Raw genomic sequence first — 13814 nt, forward strand, 5'->3', positions numbered from 1 at the left:
TGAACACAAAATTTTTGTTGTCCAAGTTTTGGAAATTCCACTAGTTCAACTCTAACAGCTTAGAATTTTATAAGAAAGAGATTTCATCCACACGTGCTATAAAAATGGATATGCATGCTTTAAACATGCTAAATATGAAAATCACCTATGGATCCAAACCTTTTAAACAGAATAACAAACGCTCATTAAATTCTCAAGTGAACATGCGGTGGGATATTTGCCCTAGTCAAACAAGCCAATATTTTGCCCATGTACAAAAAGCTGACGTGACGATCATAGATTATTGTAAAGTGATTTATCATGCGTAATGGGCTATATTATCCTAACAATCTCATATGGATAGGGAGTCAGCACTCAGTTAAAAATCCCCCGCCTCCCCCTTTTCACGACGATTGAAAAACCTGATATATTAAAACTTAAAAAAGCTTACAATCCCTAAAAATTACAGACACTCTTTGGAATTATTTCTCTCTATATTTATGCATTGTCCATTTTAATTTTAGATGTACACCTTTTTCTTAAATCAAAACTTTGAGTTTTCGCTCTCCCTTCATCTCGTAAACCAAAAAGGCAAATAGATCACAACAAAATGAAAATTTTAGAGTTTATGTGTGGAAAAAATTTGAAAGAATAACAAATGTAAGTAAAGAAAATTTATTCACACACCACGAATGAACACAAAAGTTTTGCTGTCCAAGTTTGGGAAATTCCACTAATTCAACCCTAACGGGTTGGAATTTTATAAGAAAGAGATTTCATCCACACATGCTTTAAAAATGGATATGCATGCTTGAAACATATTAAAGACGCAAATCACCTAAGGATCCAAACCTTTTAAAGAGAATAACAAACGCTCATTAAATTCTCAAGTGAACGTGTGGTGGGATATTTACCCGAGTCAAACAAGCCATTATATATCCCACTTACAAAAAGCTGACCTAGCGATGATAGATGATTGTAAAGTGATTTATTATGCGTAACGTGCTATATTACCCTAAGAAACGATTTATGGATTTGGAGTCAACACTCAGTTAAAACTCCCCCGCCTCCCCATTTTCCCAACGATTGCAAAACCAGATAATAAAAACTAAAAAGAGCTTACAATCCCCAAAAATTAGAGACACTCTTTTGAATTATCTCCCTCTACATTTTTCCATTGTGCATTTCAATTTTAGATGTACACTTTTTTTTTAAATCAAAACTTTGAGTTTTCGCTCTCCCTTCATGCCGTAAACCAAAAAGGCAAATAGATCACAACAAAATGAAACTTTTACAATTTATATATGGAAAAATTTTAAAAAATAACTAATGTGACTAAAGATAATTTATTCATACACCACAAATTAACACAAAAGTTTTGTTGTCCAGGTTTGGGAAATTCCACAAGTTGTTGACCCTAACAGCTTGGAATTTTATAAGAAATAGATTTCTTCCATACATTCTTTAAAAACAGATATGCATGCTTGAAACTTGTTAAAGATGCAAATCACCTATCGATCCAAACCTTTTAAAGACAATAAAAAACTCTCATTAAATTCTCAAATGAACGTGTGGTGGGATATTTACCCGAGTCAGACAAGCCATTATTTTACCCATATACAAAAAGCTGACCTGACAATCATAGATGATTGTAAAGTGATTTATCATGCGTAACGGGCTATATTACCCAAAGAAATGTCATATGGATTGGGAGTCAACACTCAGTTAAAAATCCCCCGCCTCCCCCTTTTCTCGACGATTGTAAAACCTTATATATAAAAACTAAAAAGAGCTAACAATCCCAAAAAATTACAGACACTCTTTGGAATTATCTCTCTCTATATTTGTGCATTGTGCATTTCCATTTTAGATGTACACTTTTTTCTTAAATTAAAACCTTGAGTTTTTGCTCTCCCTTCATCCCGTAAACCAAAAAAGCTAAATAGATCACAACAAAATGAAAATTTTAGAGTTTATGTATGGAAAAAATTTATAACTACAAGAAATGTAAGTAAAAAAAATTTATTCACACACTACAAATGAACACAAAAGTTTTGTTGTCCAAGTTAGGGAAATTCTACTAGTTTAACCCTAACAGCTTGGAATTTTATAAGAAAGAGATTTCATCCACACATGCTTTAAAAATGGATATTCATGTTTGAAACATGTTAAAGATGCAAATCACCTATGGATCTAAACCTTTTAAAAAGAGTAACAAACGCTCATTAAATTCTGAATTGAACGTGCGATGGGATATTTACTAGAGTCAAACAAGCCATTATTTTGCCCATATACAAAAAGCTGACCTGACGATCATAGATGATTGTAAAATTATTTATCATGCATAATGGGCCATATTACCCGAAGAAATGTCATATGGATTGTGAGTCATGACTCAGTTAAAAATCCCCCGCCTCCCCCTTTTCTCTACGATTGCAAAACTATATATAGAAATACTACAAAGAGCTTACAATCCCTAAAAATTACAGACACTCTTTGGAATTATCTCTTTATATATTTGTGCATTGTGCATTTTAATTTTAGATGTACACTTTTTTTTTAAATCAAAACGTTGAGTTTTCGCTCTCCCTTCATCCCGTAAACCAAAAAGGCAAATAGATCACAAAAAAATGAAAATTTTAGAGTTATGTAAGGAAAAAAATTTAAAACAATAACAAATGTAAGTGAAAAAACTTTATTCACACACCACAAATGAACACAAAAGTTTTGTTATCCATGTTTGGGAAATTCCACTACAACCCAAATAGCTTGGAATTTTAAAAGAAAGAGATTTCATCCACACATGCTTTAAAAATGGATATGCATGCTTGAAACATGTTAAAGATTCAAATCACCTATGGATCTAAACCTTTTAAAGAGAGTAACAAACGCTCATTAAATTCTCAAGTGAACGTGCGGTGGGATATTTACCGAGTCAAACAAGCAATTATTTTTGCCACTTACAAAAAGTTGATCTAACGATCATAGATGATTGTAAAGCCATTTATCATGTGTAATGGGCTATATTACCATAAGAAATTACTTATGGATTGGGAGTCAACACTCAGTTAAAAATCCCCCGCCTCCCTTTTTTCCCAACGATTGCAAAACCTGATATATAAAAACTAAAAAGAGCTTACAATCTCTAAAAATTACAAACAGTCTTCAAAATTATCTCTCTCAACATTTGTGCATTGTGCATTTCCATTTTAGATGTACATTTTTTTCTAAAATTAAAACTTTTAATTTTTGCTCTCCTTCATCCCGTAAACAAAAAAGGCAAATAGATCACAACCAAATGAAAATTTTAGAGTTTAAGTATGGAAAAAATTTAAAACAATAACAAATGTTAGTAAAGAAAATTTATTCACACACCACAAATGAAGAAAAAAGTTTTGTTGTCGAAGTTTGGCAAATTCAACTAGTTAACCCCTAGTAGCTTGGAATTTTATAAGAAAGAGATTTCTTCCACACATGCTTGAAAAGCGGATATGCATGTCTGAAACATGTAAAAGATGCAAGTCACCTATGGATCTAAAACTTTTAAACAGAATAACAAATGCTCATTAAATTCTCACGTGAACGTGCGGCGGGACATTTATTTGAGTCAAACACGCCATTATTTTTCCCATTTACAAAAAGCTGACCTAACGATCAAAGATGATTGTAAAGTGATTTATCATACGTAACAGGCTATATTACCCCCATGAAATGACTTATGGATTGAGAGTCAACACTCAGTTAAAAAACCCCCGCCTCCCCCTTTTCCCAATGATTGCAGAACCTAATATATAAACACTAAAATGTGCTCACAATCCCTCAAAATTATAGACACTCTTTGGAATTATCTCTATCTACATTCATGCATTGTGCATTTCATTTTAGATGTACTCTTTTTTCTTAAATCAAAACTTTGAGTTTTCCCTCTCCCTTCATCCCATAAACCAAAAAGGCAAATACATCACAACAAAATGAAAATTTTAGAGTTTATGCATGGAAAAAATTTCAAACAATAACAAAAGTATTTAAAGAAAATTTATTCACACTCCACAAATGAACATAAAAGTATTGTTGTCCAAGTTTTTGAAATTCCACTACTTCAACCCTAACAGCTTGGAATTTTATAAGAAAGAGATTTCTTCCACACATGCTTTAAAAACGGATATGCATGCTTGAAACATGTTAAAGATCTAAATCACCAATGGATCCAATCGTTTGAAAGTGAATAACAAACGCTCATTAAACTCTCAAATGAACGTGCGGTGGGATATTTACCCGAGTCGAACAATCCATTATTTTGCCCATTTACAAACAGCGGAGCTGACGATCATAGATGATTGTAAAGTGATTTATCATGCGTAACGGGCTATATTACCCTAAAAAAGGACTTATGGATTGGGAGTCAACACTCAATTAAAAATCCACTGCCTCCCCCTTTTCCCGACGTTTGCAAAATTGGATATATAAAAATTAAAAAGAACTTACTATCCCTAAAAAAAACAGACACTCTTTGGAATTATCTCTCTCCACATTTGAGCATTGTACATTTCCATTTTAGATGTACATTAGATGTACACTTTTTTCTTAAATCAAAACTTTGAGTTTTAATTCTCCCTTCATGCTGTAAACCAAAAAGGTAAATGGATCACAACAAAATGAAAATTTTAGAGTTTATGTATGGAAAAAATTTAAAACAATAACAAATGTAAGTAAAGAAAATTTATTCACACAACAAAAATGAACACCAAAGTTTTGTTGTCCAAATTTGGGAAATACCACTAGTTGTTGACCCTAACAGCTTGGAATTTTATAAGAAAGAGATTTCTTCAACACACGCTTTAAAAATGGATATGCATGCTTGAAACATGTTAAAGATGCAAATAACCTATGGATCCAAAACTTTTAAAGAGAAAAACAAATTCTCATTAAATTCTCAAGTGAACATGCGTTGGGATATTTACCAAAGTCAAACAAAGCAGTATTTTGTCCATATACAAAAAGCTAACCTAACGATCATTGATGATTGTAAAGTGATTTATCATGTGTAACGGTCTATATTCCCCTATGAAATGACTTATGGATTGGGAGTCAACACTCAGTTAAAAATCCCCCGCCTCCCCCTTTCCCGACGATTGCAAAACCTGATATATAAAAACTAAAAAGAGCTTACAATTACTAAAAATTCCAGACACTCTTTAGAATTATCTCTCTCTACATTTGTGCATTGTGCATTTCCTTTTTTGATGTACACTTTTTTCTTAAATCAAAACTTTTAGTTTTCGTTCTCGCTTTATCCCGTAAACAAACAAGGCAATCAGATCACAAAAAAATGAAAATTTTTCACACATCACAAATGAACACAAATTGTTTTTTGTCCAAGTTTGGGAAATTCCACTTGTTCAACCCTAATAGTTTGGAATTTTATAAGAAAGAGATTTCATCGACACATGCTTTAAAAATGGATATGCATGCTTGAAACATGTTAAAGATACAAATCACCTATGGATCCAAACCTTTTAAAGAGAATTACAAATACTCATTAAATTCTCAAGTGAACGTGCTGTGGGATATTTACCAGAGTCATACAAGCTATTATTTTGCCCATTTATAAAAGGTTGACCTAACGATCATAGATGATTGTAAAGTGATTTATCATGCGTAACGGGCTATATTACCCTAAGAAATGACTTATGGATTGGGAATCAACACTCAGTTAAAAATCCCCTGCCTCCCCCTTTTCCCGACGATTGCAAAACCTGATATATAAAACTAAAAAGAGCTCACAATCCCTAAAATTTACAGACACTATTTGGAAATATATCTCTCTACATTTTTGCCTTTTGCATTTCCATTTTAGATGTACTCTATTTTCTTAAATCAAAACTTTGAGTTTGAGCTCTCCCTTCATGTCGTAAACCAAAAAGGCAAATGGATCACAACAAAATGAAACTTTTAGAGTTTATGAATGAAAAAAATTTAAAACAATAAAAAATGTAAGTAAAGAAAATTGATTCACACAACACCAATGTACACAAAATTATTGTTGTCCAAGTTAGGGAAATTCCACTAGTTGTTGACCCTAACTGCTTGGAATTTTGTAAGAAAGAGATTTCTTTCACACTTGCTTTAAAAATGGAAATGCACGGTTGAAACATGTTAAAGATGCAAATTATCTATGGATCCAAAACTTTTAAAGAGAACAACAAACGCTCACTAAATTCTCAAGTGAACGTGCGGTGGGATATTTACCTGAGTCAAACCAGTCCTTATTTTGCCCATATACAAAAAGCTGACCTAACGATCATAGATGATTGTAAAGTGATTTATCATGCAGAATGGGCTATATTACCCTAAAAAATGACTAATGGATTGGGAGTCAACACTCAGTTAAAAATCCCTTGCCTCCCCGTTTTCCCGACAATTGCAAAACCTAATAAATCAAAACTAAAAAGACCTCACAATCCCTAAACATTACAGTCACTCTTTGGAATTATCTCTCTCTATATTTGTCCATTGTGCATTTCCATTTTAGATATACTCTTTTTCCTTAAATAAAAAACTTTGAGTTTTCGCTCTCCCTTCATCTCGTAAACCAAAAAGGTAAATACATCATAACAAAATAAAAATTTTAGAGTTTAAGTATGAATTTTTTTAAAAAAAATAAAAAACGTAAGTAAAGAAAAGTTTTGTTGTCCAAGTTTGGGAAATTCCACTAGTTCAACCCTAACAGCTTGGAATTTTATAAGAAAGAGATTTATTCTACGCATGCATTAAAAATCGATATGCAAGCTTGAAAATGTTAAAGGTGAAAATCAACTACAGATCCAAACCTTTTAAAGAGAGTAACAAACGCACATTAAATTCTCAAGTGAACGTGCGGTGGTATATTTACCCGAGTCAAACATGCCATTATTTTGCCCATTTACAATAAGCTGACCTAATGATCATAGACGATTGTAAAGTGATTAATCATGCATAACGGGCTATATTACCCTAAGAAATGACTTATGGATTGGGAGTCAACACTCAGTTAAAAACCCCCCTGCCTCCCCCTTTTCACGACGTTTTCAAAACCAGATGTATAAAAATTAAAAAGAGCTTACAATCCCTAAAAAATTATAGACACTCTTTCGAATTATCTCTCCCTACATTTGAGCATTGTGCATTTCCATTTTAGATGTACTCTTTTTTCTTAAATCAAAACTTTGAGTTTTCGCTCTCCCTTCATGCCGTAAACCAAAAAGGCAAATAGATCACATCAAAATTAAAATTTTAGAGTTTAAGTATGAAAAAAATTTAAAACAATAACAAATGTAAGTAAAGAAATTTTTTTCACACACCACAAATGAACACAGAAGTTTTGTTGTCCAAGTTTGGGAAATTCCACTAGTTATTGTCCCTAACAGCTTGGAATTTTATAAGAAAGAGATTTCTTCCACACATGCTTAAAAAATGGATATGCATGCTTGAAACATATTAAAGATGCAAATCACCTATGGATCCAAAAATTTTAAAGAGAATAACAAACGCTCATTAAAGTCTTAGGTGAACGTGCGGTGGGATATTTACATGAGTCAAACCAGTCATTATTTTTCCCATATAAAAAAAGCTTACCTAATGATCATAGATGATTGTAAAGTGATTTATCATACGTAATGGGCTATATTACCCTAAAAAATACCTTTTGGATTGGGAGTCAACACTCAGTTAAAAATCCTCTGCCTCCCCCTTTTCCCGACGATTGCAAAACCTGATATATAAAAACTAAAAAGAGCTTACAATCCCTAAAAATTATAGACACTATTTCGAATTATCACTTTCTATATTTGTGCATTGTGCATTTCCATTTTAGATGTACACATTTTTCTTAAATCAAAACTTTTACTTTTCGCACTCCCTTCATCCCGTAAACCAAAAAGGCAAACATATCACATACAAATGAAAATTTTAGAGTTTATGTATGGAAAATTTTTTAAAAAATAACAAATTTTAGTAAAGAAAATTTATTCACACACCACAAATGAAGATAAAAGTTTTGTTGTCCAAGTTGGGGAAATACCACTAGTTAACCCCCAACAGCTTGGAATTTTATAAGAAAGAGATTTCTTCCACACACGCTTTAAAAATGAATATGCATGCCTGAAACATGTTAAAGATGCAAATCAACTATGGATGCAAACCTTTTAAAGTGAATAACAAACGCTCATTAAATTCTCAAGTGAACGTGCGATGGGATATTTACCAGAGTCAAACTATCCAATATTTTGCCCATTAACAAAAAGCTGACCTAACAATAATAGATGAATGTAAAGTGATTTATCTTGCATAATGGGCTATATTACCCTAAGAAATGACATATGGATTGGGAGCCAACACTCAGTTTAAAATCCCCTGCTTCCCCCTTTTCCCGACGATTACAAAACCTGATATTTAAAAACTAAAAAGAGCTAACAATCCTAAAATATGAAAGACACTCTTTGCAATTATCTCTTTCTACATTTTTGCATTGTGCATTTCCATTTTAGATGTAAACTTTTTTCTTTAATCAAAACTTTTAGTTTTCGCTCTCTCTTCATCCCGTAAAAAAAAAAACACAAATAGATCACAAAAGAATGAAAATTTTAGAGTTGATGAATGGAAAAAATTTAAAACAATAACAAATGTAAGTAAAGAAAATTTTTCACACACCACAAATGAACACAAAAGTTTTGTTGTCCAAGTTTGGGAAATTCCACTAGTTCAACCCTGACAGCTTTGAATTTTATTAGAAAGAGATTTCATCCACACATGCTTTAAAAATGGATATGCATGCCTGAAACATGTTAAAGATGCAAATCACCTATGCATCCAAACTTTTTAAAGACAATAACAAATGCTCATTAAATTCTCAAGTGAACGTGCGGTGGGATATTTACCTGAGTCAAACAGGCCATTATTTTGCCCATTTACAAAAAGCTGACCTAACGATCATAGATGATTTTAAAGTGATTTTTTCATGCGTAACGGGCTATAATACCCTAAGAAATGACTTATGGATTGGGAGTCAACACTCAGTTAAAAATCCCCTTCCTCCCCCTTTTCCCGACGATTTCAAAACCTAATAAATCAAAACTAAAAAGATCTCACAATCCCTAAAAATTACAGTCACTCTTTGGAATTATTTTTCTCAACATTTGTCCATTGTGAATTTCTATTTTAGATATACTCTTTTTTCTTAAATCAAAACTTTTAATTTTCGCTCTCCCTTCATCCCGTAAACCAAAAAGGCAAATAGATCATAACAAAATGAAAATTTTAGAGTTTATGTAAGGAAAAAATATTAAACTATAACAAATGTAAGTAAAGAAAATTTATTCTCACACCACAAATGAACATAAAAGTTTTGTTGTCCAAGTTTGGGAAATTCCACTAGTTCAACCCTAACGGCTTGGATTTTAATAAGAAAAAGATTTCTTCCACGTATGCATTAAAAATGGATATGCAAGCTTGAAAAATGTTAAAGGTGAAAATCAACAACGGATCCAATCCTTTTAAAGAGAATAACAAACGCACATTAAATTCTCAAGTGAACGTGCGGTAGGATATTTACCCGAGTCAAACATGCCATTATTTTGCCCAATTACAATAAGCTGACCTAATGATCATAGACGATTGTAAAGTGATTAATCATGCGTAATGGGCTATATTACCCTAAGAAATTAATTATGGATTGGGAGTCAAGACTCAATTAAAAATTCCCCGCCTCCCCCTTTTCACGACGTTTTCAAAACCGGATATATAAAAATTAAAAAGAGCTTACAATCCCTAAAAATTACAGACACTCTTTGGAATTATCTCTCTCCACATTTGAGCATTGTGCATTTCCATTTTAGATGTACTCTTTTTTCTTATATCAAAACTTGGAGTTTTCGCTCTCCCTTCATGCCGTAAACCAAAAAGGCAAATAGATCAGACCAAAATGAAAATTTTAGAGTTTATGTATGGAAAAAATTTAAAACAATAACAAATGTAATTAAAGAAAAATTATTCACACACCACAAATGAACACAAAAGTTTTGTTGTCCAAGTTTGGGTAATTCCACTAGTTGTTGTCCCTAACAACTTGGAATTTTATAAGAAAGAGATTTCTTCCACACATTCTTTAAAAACGGATATGCATGCTTGAAACATATTAAAGATGTAAATCAATATGGATCCAAAACTTTTAAAGAGAATAACAAACGCTCATTAAAGTCTTACGTGAACGTTCGGTGGGGTATTTACTTCAGTCAAACCAGTCATTATTTTGCCCATATACAAAAAGCTGACCTAATGATCATAGATGATTGTAAAGTGATTTATCATGCGTAACGGGCTATATTACCCTAAAAAATGCCTTTTGGATTGGGAGTCAACACTCAGTTAAAAATCCCCTGCCTCCCCCTTTTCCCGACGATTGCAAAACCTGATATATAAAAACTAAAAAGAGCTTACAAACCCTAAAAATTATAGACACACTTTCGAATTATCTCTTTCTAAAATTGTGCATTGTGCATTTCCATTTTAGATGTACACATTTTTCTTAAATAAAAATTTTTAGTTTTCGCACTCCCTTCATCCCGTAAACCAAAAAGGCAAACAAATCACAACCAAATGAAAATTTTAGAGTTTATGTATGGAAAAAATTTTAAATAATAACAAATTTTAGTAAAGAAAATTTATTCACACACCACAAATGAAGACAAAAGTTTTGTTGTCCATGTTGGGGAAATACCACTAGTTAACCCCCAACAGCTTGGAATTTTATAAGAAAGATATTTCTTCCACACATGCTTTAAAAACGAATATGCATGCTTGAAACATGTTAAAGATGCAAATCACCTATGGATCCAAACCTTTTAAAGTGAATGAAAAACGCTCATTAATTTCTCAATTGAACGTGCGATGGGATATTTACCCGAGTCAAACTATCCATTATTTTGCCCATTAACAAAAAGCTGACCTAACGATCATAGATGATTTTAAAGTGATTTTTCATGCGTAATGGGCTATAATACCCTAAGAAATGACTTCTAGATTGGGGGTCAACACTCAGTTAAAAATCTCCTTCCTCCCCCTTTTCCTGACGATTTCAAAACCTAATAAATCAAAACTAAAAAAATCTCACAATCCCTAAACATTAAAGTCACTCTTTGGAATTATCTCTCTCAACATTTGTCCATTGTGCATTTCCATTTTCGATATACTCTTTTTTCTTAAATCAAAACTTTTAATTTTCGCTCACCCTTTATCCCGTAAACAAAAAAGGCAAATAGATCACAACAAAATGAAAATTTTAGAGTTTATGTCTGAAAAAAAATTTAAACAATAACAAATGTAAGTAAAGAAAATTTCTTCACACATCACAAATGAACACAAAAGTTTTGTTGTCCAAGTTTGGGAAATTCCACTAGTTCAATCCTAACAGCTTGGAATTTTACAAGAAAGAGATTTCTTCTACGCATGCTTTAAAAATGGATATGCAAGCTCGAAAAATGTTAAAGGTGCAAATAAACTACGGATCCAAACCTTTTAAAGAGAATAACAAACACTTATTAAATTCTCAAGTGAACGTGCGGTGGGATATTTACTCGAGTCAAACATCCCATAATTTTGCCTATTTACAATAAGTTGACCTAACGTTCATAGATGATTGTAAAGTGATTTATCATGTGTAACAGGCTATATTACCCTAAGAAATTACTTATGGATTGGGAGTCAACACTCAGTTAAAAATTATTATGGAATCAATAACTCTGAGTCATCTACTTTACTTTTATTATTTATGTTGCTTTTAATTTCGAATTTTATTGATTTGTAATAAGACTTAAAGGTAGGGGTAGAATTGGGTTTTAATAACACTAACCTATGTTGATGTCAATTACCCTATTTAAGGGGTAAGGATGGAGAAATAAAGCAAGTTCGGAATTAGCATAAACTAGGGTAATTTAGGTTCTTTCTAGGCTCCCTATTCTAGGGTTCTTGGCTTGAACTCTCTTGGGGGTTTGCTGCATCCATTGGGGAGTCTTTGAGGAGATCTTGGAAGGAAAAGGAAGAGGAATTACCTTTCTCTTCTGAGCTGCAAGAGAAGATCATCTTTTTCACAAAAATTCCAGAAAAGGAGAGGTCTTGACGTGAGTCTATCCAGGAAGGAGGACGGGTTCTTGTTGCTGGTTGGGTGTTGACATCCAGAGGTATTTTCTAATCTTATTCCAAGCATTGAGATTAGATTTATGTTTTTCTTTTACGTAAGGAACCAGTGCTGCATGAAATTGGAAACCCTACCTTGACGTGAGCCATAAGAAAGGGGATTCCACATTGGGGCCTCAAGGAGCTTCCTTGACTAGCTGGGTTCATTCATAATTAAGAAAAGGAAACTCCTTTTCAAGGGGAATGAACTTAGTAAAGGGAATGGGGTTGTCTTGAGTCATTACAGCAAGTGAAACCCTCTTGTATTGAATCATAAAAGAGGGGTTTCATGTGTGAGTGCTTAAATAGTCCTTTAACTTGCTGGTTGCATCTATAATTGAAAAAAGGAAAATCCTTTTCAATCCTAACGTGAAAGGAGAAGTATAAGAGAGTTCTTTTCACAAAAAAACATGATAAGAAACCCTCAAACAGTGCTGGATTCATATTCAACTCACCAAGTTACTAGATCCTTGGCTAGGGACTGTAACAACGTGGTATCAGAGCAGGGTAACCCGGCAAAGAGAAGCACCAATGAATACTTTGAATTGCTTGAAAGAAAATTTGATACTGTCCTAGAGAGGTTCTCAAAAATTGATATCGATATGGAGACCTTGAAGGGAAGGATGGATAGCATGGAGCATGGTCTAACTACTGGCAAGAAATTTTCTGCATTGGAGGAGAAGTTCACTCTCAGTTTGGAAACTTTGTAAGGAAGGATGGATAGCATGGAGACTGGTTTGAGCACTAGCAAGAACCCAATTCCGGGAGACCATTCGCAGATCAAAGGGGGAGATGAGTTTACTAGACACACGAGTTTCTCGGGTCAGCAATGACCTTTCATTCAGGGGGGACACCACAACCAGGGGGGAGGCACTGTACCTCTCATTCCAGATCAGAGAGGAGGGGACCATTCGTATAATAGAGGGGGAGATGAATTTCTGAGGCGCACGAGTTTCTCAGGACAGCAAGGGGGGAGACACTTCTACCAGGGGGGAGGCACTGTTCCGAGGTATACTAAAATGGAATTCCCTACTTATAATGGGTCAGAAGACCCTTTTATAAGGTTGTATTGATGCAAAAAAAAATTTAGCCATCAGTGAGTCCCAACCTATGACCGAGTCAACGTAGTTGTTTTCCGCTTACTAGGGGAAGCACAACTTTGGTACCAACTAGTTGAGGTTGATAGCGAGGTGGTAGATTGGGATGAATTTAAGCGACTGTGCTCTCTCCGTTTTGGTCCTCCAGCTTATAGTAACCCTTTGAGAGATTTGGTTTTATTACGCCAAACTAGGGCCGTGGAGCAATATCAAAAATTGTTCCAGGAAAAATTAGCACGAGCCAGCAGTATGGTACAAGTGGATCAACAAGTTGCGTTGTTTACAATAGAACTGACTGAGGCGTTAAAGCTTGAGGTGGAGCTCTATGCACCTGTTGACTTATCTAGCGCTATGAATATAGCTCGTGCTTTAGAATTGCGACAGCAGGCACAGCACAGACGACCTCCATGGTCAGGGGAGTGCATTCCTCCGAGAAACAACTCAGGTATTACTTTGACTGGGGATCCGAGATCTAGTCATCCTACACCTCCTTAAACAAAAAAATTGACAAGTGCTAGGATGGCGTAACGG

The sequence above is a fragment of the Aristolochia californica genome, unplaced genomic scaffold (genome assembly GCF_029961685.1).
Source record: "Aristolochia californica isolate CCGP_79_NKW_82.1479 unplaced genomic scaffold, dmAriCali1.0.hap1 SCAF_1, whole genome shotgun sequence".
Classification (NCBI taxonomy): domain Eukaryota; kingdom Viridiplantae; phylum Streptophyta; class Magnoliopsida; order Piperales; family Aristolochiaceae; genus Aristolochia; species Aristolochia californica.